Source organism: Equus przewalskii, chromosome 11 (genome assembly GCF_037783145.1).
Source record: "Equus przewalskii isolate Varuska chromosome 11, EquPr2, whole genome shotgun sequence".
Lineage (NCBI taxonomy): Eukaryota > Metazoa > Chordata > Mammalia > Perissodactyla > Equidae > Equus > Equus przewalskii.
This window is the reverse complement of record NC_091841.1, coordinates 4392534-4400814: the sequence shown is the minus strand read 5'-3', so window position 1 is coordinate 4400814 and position 8281 is coordinate 4392534. Positions and strand designations below refer to the sequence as shown.

At 34.4% G+C, this 8281-nt stretch overlaps 1 pseudogene; it reads right to left on the bottom strand.

Annotated features, from left to right (window-relative positions):
• Window positions 1-566: 566 nt before the first annotated feature.
• LOC103566599 (dynein axonemal assembly factor 11 pseudogene) lies at window positions 567-1945 on the bottom strand (annotated as a pseudogene).
• Between the last annotated feature and the right edge of the window lie 6336 nt (window positions 1946-8281).

Below are 8281 nucleotides of genomic sequence, written 5' to 3'. Positions count from 1 at the left end.
ACCCTTCTTTCTCCCCATAATCATCCCTGATACTCTAAATTTTAACACTGTAGGTTAATTTGCCAGTTTTAAATAAACCTTCATATAAAAAGATTCTTATATATTTATTTATATTATATATGTTTTTATTCATACATATTGATTGATAACTTTGTTTTTCCTTATTTGTCCTTTAGAAATATGTTTTTCTGTACAATTCCTCTACAATTCTCTTTTCTGTTATGCTTTTCACTCAGGCACACACCAAAATTACTACTGTTGGATCGTAGGCTATGCATATGGTCAAACACAGTAGATGATTCCAAAATGTTCTGCAAAGTGTTGGTAGTAATTTTGTTTTAGCATTTTCACTAGCCAACAGTTTATATAGACAGATAATCAGCTATAGCATATTATGGTACACATTTTAACTTTAAACTAGTTTAAGCAGTACTATACAAAGTAGGAGAGTTAAAACATTAGAGTAGTAATATTGATAAATAGCTCCGTTTAGCCTCTAAATGTTATACGCACACTCTTTGCGCTGAGCAAAACTGAGTCTCATGGGTCACAGTCAGGTTGATATTTCAAATCAATGGAGGCATTCCAGAGTTATCTGCAAGCTGTGGCTCTTCATCGCTTGGTTTAATTTTGGTTCGGATCCAACACTTCTGGGTGTGTGTTTCCCTCTTGAACCACATTAGCTGTATCAGGGAATGCATGTTTGTTCGAATCTACTTCTAGTTTCTCAGTTTATTTGCTTCTTTTGTCTGTTTGCTCTCTGCTGATGTCCAATGTGGTTTTCACAAACCTGGATGCTTTTCTGCCACTTGTCATTACTTATTCTATTTTGGGCATGCAGTTTACTAAATGCCCTGTTGTCTGAGATTTCCTGAAAACACTGCTGTAAGATTTGACCTTTGCAGGTAGTACAAGCTGAAATGACTTTCCTTTGACCATTACAGGCACATACATTGACTGTGCATCGACATCAATTACCTATACCTATGGACAACAAGATCCACGATGACCTGGTTATGTTTTTCATCATTGCTCACAAAGAAATCAACTTTGGGCTCATTGATTTTCAGGGCTTTTCCATCTTCAGTGATCAAAGTTCTGAGTGGTTTACCTTTCTTCTTTATGGCACTTAATGTTTCCTGGTCTTTCCATCATTTTTCCTTATGTCTAGAAGTTTCCAATCTAGATTCAGGAGTAAACTCAGAGGGCTTATACCAGAAGGCCAGGTCTTCTTTACTTTCATCTGATTTCTTTTCACTGAGAGCCTCTTCTTGTATTTCTAGTGTCTGGTGGTGTTTGTTTTCTAAAGAACATTAGGTGAGCAGTGACGATATCTGCATACCAATGTCTATCAAAGCCTGGGTTACTTTTCTTCTTCTCTGTTCTTATGGTATTCTTCAAGTTTCCTCTGAGCCACTTTTCTGTGTTTGGCCCATTTGAGACAATATGCTTTTCCTGCCTGATTACTGGATAATTCTACAATTCTCGAATTCCTTCTGAACTCCCATCCTTTATCATCCCACACTTTAATTGTTGAAGGGTTGCCACCGCCAGCTTCTTGTGTTGTTCAAAGTCAGCACTTGGGTTACACAAGCAAAAGATTTCCTTCAGAGGGACACTGTGCTGCAGGGTTTTACAGTTGCCCAGCTCTCCAATGAAATTTACAATCACTTTAAATTGTTCAGTCTTTCAGATCCTTCCAAATTCTCAGTTTTTCAGTGTTGTTTAATATTCAAATATTCAAGTTTCTTGAGTTTGTTAACATTTAAAATTTTTCCAGTGGGATTGTTTTGAAGGTAGAGAATTTTTAAATCCTGACATGATTTGTCAATATGATCTTTGTATTTCTTGTGATGCAAGGAGAGTTCCTCCGGGGAAAACTTTACAGCACTGTGTCTGGCTACCTGGCATTCTGACTAATAAGGTCTTCTGTGATCTAATCCATGACACCTTTCTGTTTCGTGGGTCTAGGATGTCTAACTAGGATCCAAAGGACTGTGGGTAATAATTTATACTTCCATCATTAATATATGAACGTTCTGTTTGTGCCACATCCTCACCAGCACTTTGTGTGGTCAGTCTTTTAAAAAATTTTAGGCATTCTGGTGAGTGTAATGTGTTACATCACTGCAGTTTTACATTTCCTTTATGACCATTGATGTTGATCTTCTTCCCTATTTTTTTGAAATATGAATATCTTCTTTTGACAAGTCTTAGCCATTTTTCTATGTTATCTTTTTGTTTTACTGATTTATAGGAGTTCTTTACCAATTCAGGATATGAGTCCATTGTCAATTATATGTGTTCAAATGATGTTTCCTACTCTGTTGATTTAAATATTTCATTGTGAAAATTTTCAAATACTTGAGATAATTTGTGAGAAAAGTATAATGAATCTATATCTACCATTATCCAGCTTCAGGAATTATTGCTCCACGGACAATTGAGTTTCAGTTCTGCCCCATGCACTTTTACCCACAATTGGATTATTCTGAGATAAAGTCAAGATTCAAAGGGATATCTCTTTTTATTTGTAAAAATGTCAACATGCGTCTCTAAAGGATAAGAACTAATTTCCAAAATGTAACTAAAATATCCTCATTAGACAAGAAGTATCTTATATTTACTATAGTCTGATTTATTAATCATTTCCTTCATGAACATTACTTTTTTTCTCTCAATATTTTCATACTTTAAGAAGGTAAAATTTTTTGTATAAAATTGTTTAGAAATTTTATTATTTTTCCTTTCATATTTGGATTCAAAATCGATCTAGGTTTGATCTTTGTGTGTGGTAGGGGTCAATTTTTTTTTTCATATATTGGTATCTACATAGCACCTTAATTGATCTTTTTCTTCGTGTAGTGCTCTGTATTGTCACATTACTGTATACTGAATTTCTATATATGTGCGAGTCTACTTCTGAACTTTCTATTCTGTTCTACCTGTGCGTTTATCTAACCTAGCAGCAATGTCACACTCTTAATTATTATAGATTTTAAAATAACTCTCACATATTAGTAGAACAGATAGTCCATTGATGTTCTTCTTAAAAGATATTTGGCTATTCCTGGACTTCTATACATTTCAATGTATATTTTAGAATCAACTCATCAAATTTTACAAATGAAAAGGTAAAGTGTTGGAATCACTAAGATTGCATTGAATCCAATTTGGAAAGAAGTGAAATGCTTATTAGTCATTCTTCCAATCCATGAGTATGGAATATCTGTTACCTATCTATCTTCTATCTATCTATCCTTATTTTCTTTAGTTATTCTCAATAATATTTTTTATTTTCCCATACAGAAGTCTTGTACAGTGTTTGTTAGATTTATTTCTATCTATGTGATATGTTTGGCGCTTTTATAAATGGTATTTTGATAATATTTATAATATTATTTTCATTTATTGTTATATAGAAATACTCAGGTTTTTTTCACCTCCTTTGTATTCAGCTACCTTGCCTACCTCATATATATGCAGATTCTTTTGGATTTTCTACATATTCTACATGTTCAGTTGCATAATATACAAATAACCTATTTTTTTCTGACTGTTCTAGCTTATGTTCTGATTATCCAGCTATTTCCTGGATCCAGAAATATTGAAAGGAGGGATTGTTTAATCTATTACAACCAGATGTGAATGATTATGAGTTTCTCTTTTACAAAAACATCTCAAACTTCTAATTCAACTTCATCTCAAAGGGAAGCATCTAAATTTTTTTATTCATATTTTAAAAACTCATTTATATTATGGCATAGGTCCATTACCCATTCTCTAATGGTGTTCACAATACTGTCTTCTGTACTGAGGTATGAGGCGTATACTTCTCTATCTTCTCATTGTCTGACTGTCTGTCTCTCTTCTATCTGTCTATCAATCATTTATTCTGTAAATGGTTGAATCAAAAACAATCACAAGAAATAGTCAAGCTTCAGAGAGCACTTTCTATATACTAGAAAATATGACTATCCCCCAAATGTTTATGTGTATAATATGTATAATAAACATATAATCTCATAGAATATTTTAAAAAGTCAGTGTGGTAGCCTTCATATTCTAATTTTAAAAATAAAATCAAACTGAATCTTGGAGAATTTAAGAAACATGCTCATGAAAATCCACTAGTAAAGAATGTACCCCACATAGGAAATATGATTTAGTTATTTCTCTAGTTTTTGTCAGTTTATATATTCATTGCTTTTGGTGGTTGTTGTTGTTTAAAAAATGGTAGAAAAAAATTTTATCAAACATTTATTTTTTTTAAAGAAAGTGCAATAGAATATGGGTTTTCCCCTCAAGATGTGAAGAATCAAATCTTAGTCTTTAAAAGTCTTTAAGAAGTTGAAAAAACGGCACAAAAACTGTTAATTATGTCTGCTTTTTGAAGATAGCATTGACATAATGACCTGCACACAAAAGGTCTTTTAAATCTAAGGTGTTAGGATTTGATGAAGAATTTTATGGTGATACATTTATTGAACACAAAAACAAAAAATGACAAATGATAAAAACTATTATCTTTTCAACAGATACTTTTCTTTAAAAATAAGATTTTAAGCCATATAATAAAAACATTTCTTTCAACAATTTACCTTAGCTTCTCTATTCCTGGCCATATCCCTAATATGAGTATCGCTACAGAAAATTATAAATCCCCTATTATTTAATCTAGCCTTGGCTAAGATACAGAACGTGAAGCCAGAGAGTAAAAATCCTAATTAGAAAATTAATGAGGAAAACAGTGGCTATTATATATCTTGCTATTACTTTGAGAAGACAAAGCACTCAAGTAGCCATTATGTTTTGAAATGTAGATAAGCCAAAGAAGAGCAACTAATAGATAAAATACATTTTAAGTTAAATCTATACATACGTGAAAGCTTGTTCTTATAATGTTGAGTTTTTTCTCAGGATCTTTTTATAATGAGGAGAAAAATATAATTCTGGAATATTTGTAAATTTTTGCTTTAGTGGCTCCAAGAACTTCAACTTATAAATGTGAGACTAAGAATGATTGTTAAAAAGGAATTATTTTAGAACATTACATTTCATATTGAGTACCTTTGTTCAAATTTGAAAATCTATCCACAAAGACCATATAGAATATGTCTTATACTTCTTTTCTTTTCTTTTTTTTGTGAGGACGATTGGCCCTGAGCTAACATCTATTGCCAGTCTTCCTCTTTTTGCTTGAGGAAGATTGCTGCTGAGTTAACATCTGTGCCAATCTTCCTCTATTTTATGTAGGGTGCTGCCACAGCGTGGCTTAACTAGCAGAGTTAGGTCTGTAGCCAGGGTCTGAACCTGCGAACCCCGGGTCACTGAAGCAGAGCATGTGAACTTAACCCTATGCCACCAAGCCAGCCCCTTAACCTTCTTTTCTTAATAAGCAGAAATAAAAGTAGAGACAGTTTTTACCTGTTGCATGGTTTTAATTTTTTATCCAAATAGCTAAACCATATAGGTAAGAATTAATACATGCTCATTTCTTCTCTTTTGTGAATATATCTCAGAATGCTATAAAGAATATATTATAATAAATCATAAAAATACATATTTTTGAATTATCTGAAGAAACACATAAAATCATCATTGCATATATTTAATCTTAAAAAAAATCAGCTCAGCATTATTATAGCATTCTGACTTGAAGAACAGCCTGGAAACTGAAAGTGCATATGTTCAGGACAACATAGACTCCTTTAAAGTGAATTCTTCCTTACAAGGATTGTCTAAATCCAGCTCCAGTGGGAACATAGTCTTCTCAAGTGTTTTTACAGCATTCGTCCTTGTTTCGTTCAACAAATTCAAACCCTGTCCTGATGGTAATGCCATGTTGCACAGTAAGTTGTACTATTCAGGATACCATGTCATAGACACCAGAACCAGAGATGAAAAAGAAGCAGGACATAGCTGAAAGGCCTTTGGTTCTCAAAGTGTTGTCCTAGTAGTTTCTATGTGACTTAAACATTAAGGTTTTCTCTTTGTGCCTCATAATTTTGTATTTAGAAGCAAACCCACAATCTAGATCAAGGACTGGTAAACTATGGTCCAGGGGCCAAACCGGGCCCACAGACTAAGAATGTTTTTTAGATTGTTAAATTGTTCTTTTAAACTGAATATAATTACCTAAATAATATCCTTATTTTTTCCTCTCGGCCCATAAAATTTAAAAGATTTGTTATCTAGCCCTTTGAGAAAATGTTTGCCAGCACTAATCCAGATAATTCCTAAAGTATTTTCTTGCTTAAGAGTCCTTGACTCAAAATAAAGACATATTTGATTCTTCATCAGTGAAGATTAAGTCAAAAACCACCCTAAGTTTTTCAAATACTAAGCCAGTTAATAGAAGGAATAGAGGTTTACAAGAGTGTGAGAAGGGCTTGGGTTGCCAGGTCAGTACCACTTCTGTAGCATTTTGATTAGAAACTCAACGTGATGGGCTGAATTGTGTTCTACCAAATTTGTGTGTTGAAGCTCTGACCTTCAGTACCTCAGGCTGTGTCTGTATTTGGAGAGAGGGCCTATAAAGAGGTGATTAAATTAAAATAGTCTGTTAGGGTTGACCCTAATATGACTTGACTGGTATCCTTAAAAGAACAGGAAATTTGGATACACGGAGAGAGACACCAGGGATGAGCATGCACAGAGGAAAGACCATGTGAAGACACAGCGAGGAGGTGACCACTGCAAGGAAAGGAGAGAGGCCTCAGGAGAAACCAACCCTGCTGACGCCTCCATCTTGGACATCTGGCCTCAAGAACTGTGAGGAAATAAATTTCTGTTGCTTAAGCCCCCCAGTCTGTGGTACTACTTTGTTATGGCAGCCTGAAAAAACTAATACAAGAAATCCAAGAAACTGCCACCAATGATTTCTGGTCCTATGAGACTAAATTATGTGATTTTCAAAAGGGCACTCAAATGTGTCCCTGGAAACATAATGTCTACCATTCTGTGAAGTGCATACACCTGCACAATAACTCGTTTTGATTCTCTTCTACTTTTCTCTTGTTCTGTGAGCCCCTCTCTTTAGCAGAACCTATGTTTGAATCTTTTGGCAGCAGAGTATGGAAAGCGTAGTTTTAAAGTTTCTAGCACCAGTGATTCGTACAAGTGCAAGAAAGGAGATTCAACAAACAAGAGCAAATTAATTATTATGGACAGCAAAATAAACAGAGCTGTCCCCTCCTCCAGCCATCTGTACTGGTTCTTCTGGCTATGATTAACTCTTGAACAACGTAAGAACAATCTCATGCGTTCATTGAGCGTGAGGCAACTGTCTCTTGTATTTAGGTCCTCCTCCCTTCAAAAAGAAGCATAAAGTCTGGTTAATCATTATATTCATCTTTTTGATGCTAATTTATTTTTAATTCACATAATTCACATAAATCCCCTTTGGTTATACTGAAATTAAATAAATATTTTTGAATTCCATTTTCAGGTAGGGCATATTAGCTAGCAGACCGGTGCTTCCTAATAGGACAACTAGAAAATTTATATAAAAATGCGCAAGTTTTCTACATGAGGGCGGTGGAAAGCTTCAGAGATAACTAAAGGGCTTAAGACTGGAAACTGAAGAACTCAGAAGCTCAGGATCTCAGAGAGGTAAGCAGACTGCAGCACCTTCTACCCTGAGGACACTTGCTGGTTCAGGGCTTCAACAAAATTCTGAGAATTGATGCAAAATCTAACGAAAATCTCAATAAAGGGAATCTATGCGGACAGAGAAACCAGGAGAAATTTTTGAGTAGATTTGGAGCACTATCAAGTACCTGATAGGTTTCCAGTTTAGGACAGTTATCAAATGAAATTTACTGACTTAGTTTAGGATCCGTGAAGGAGAAGAACCTTACAGAATACATCAGACTATTAGCTGAAGACCCTGGAGTCCCAGACTAATACAGAGGCTAGCTGAGTCAACTGAGACTTAGCAGAGCTGTACCCTAATCTGACTCGTCAGAACCCCTGCTTGAATCATCCACTGCTCCATTTCGCTAGTGATCAGTAAGGCGAACTCTTTTTTAGAGGAAGTGAAATCATCTGGAGACACTACACTTTTCATACCTAACATCTGGAATTCCTTTAAAAATTATGAAATGTGATAAAAAAAATTAACCAAAAATTAAAAGAAGGAACAAAGCAAAACACAAGGGAAAATAAAAATTGCCCTGTAGATGGCTGAGGTATTGAAATTAGCTGACAAGGAGTTTGAACATTCATGATGATTCTGCTCAAGAAATAGAGAAAAATATGGGGAAAAGTGATGCTAATT